We start from the raw sequence: 1,645 nt of genomic DNA on the forward strand, positions 1-1,645 counted from the left end.
AGGTTAGGGGTTAGCAGCGGGCTCGCCGGCGACGGCCACTTCCGTGGCCACCTGCCAGCCGGCATTGATGCCCGGCGCACTTCAGCGCCACTACATTGCCCTCCCAGGCTCAAGTCAAGGCGCAACAGCACACAACCCAACCAACCCAAAGCTCGGCTCCGCCACCGTTGCCGGCGAACGCTCACGCGAGCCGAGCTCTTTTCCCCCGCCAACAATACCCTCCGTAGAAGCTCGGAGTCACAGGTCTGCGCCACCAGACTCGGCGAGTGATCCGGCGAATGGGGCGCATTTAAAGGGCGCGAGTTCCGCCCGGAATGGCGAGGTGGGACTAATTAATCACTCTACTGATGCGTGCTGCGATTAAACGACGGGGGATTAGCAGCTGATTCCGAGGAATTAGTCCCCGGCAGGTGGATCGAGCCCGGCCGGCTGACTCAGCGAGAACGCGACGGGAGACGCCCGCCTCCGCCGCCGCGCGGCTTCGAGCTCCCACGATCGATCGGTGGTACGCCGCCCTTGCCGCCGGTGGATCTGCTGCTGATCGGGGGATTGAATTCGGGGTGTGCGTTCTGTTTGGTTGGATATATAGGCCAAGAGGTGACGGATACGACTCAACATAAGCTTACGCTTCAGGTCAGCGAAAACGTATTCTTTGGATACGGTTTGGTTAACCTTTCATTGTGATGATCAGGAGCCTGACAAACCTGGATTGAGGGGTGGGTGTTCGTCTTCGTCTCTAACTAGGACCACTACCTGTCCACATATTTGTTCATATTCGTGAGTATTTTTATAACCCACAAATATTTTTTCAAATTCATGAGATTTCTTTAAATTCGTGAATGTTTTTAAATTGAGAATATTTGTATAGTCTGTATTTTTTTCTAATTTGCGAACTTTTATTAAAATTCATGAACGTAGTTTGAAATCCATAAATCTTTTTTTCCATTCATGAACTATTTTCATGCCTTTTGACATCACAACATTTAAAAAAAGAATCTGTGAACATCTTTTTGCTTAACGAACAAGGATAATTGTTCTATGTATGATACTCTTGATGAATTCTCTTAAAATATGAGATTGGCAAAACAATATGCACACAAAGATGGCATGTGATGGTGTACGTTAAAGATAACTAACAATGCCTCGCTAGTTGCTGCGGGAACCTTGTTAAAACAACTGTATTAGTATGTGCTAGAAAAAACAACTAAACTAATGCAGAAAAAAGATATTGTCAATTTAAATTGTGCCAACAAAATGCAAATCGTTAACTGTGTAGATATGCTTCAATTATCCAATACATATACCACATATGACAATATAGAAATTGATTAAAAAATATAACTTATATATGGACGACATATATGGCTTGCTAATGTGGCACGATTGCATCGCTAAATTAATGCAAAATGTGTAATTATAATTGACATACATAGGTGCTGATGAGGCATGCTTGCATGCTTAGAAAGATTAGATAGTGGATTACATGTAAATAAATGTAACTTAATATTTTGTACTCCCTCCGTTTCAAAATATTTGTCTTTCTAGAGATTTCAACAAGTGACTACATACGGAGCAAAATGAGTGAACTACACTCTAAAATATGTCTGTATACATCCGTATGTGGTAGTCCATTTGAAATCTCTAA

This window comes from Triticum dicoccoides, chromosome 3A (genome assembly GCF_002162155.2).
Source record: "Triticum dicoccoides isolate Atlit2015 ecotype Zavitan chromosome 3A, WEW_v2.0, whole genome shotgun sequence".
Classification (NCBI taxonomy): domain Eukaryota; kingdom Viridiplantae; phylum Streptophyta; class Magnoliopsida; order Poales; family Poaceae; genus Triticum; species Triticum dicoccoides.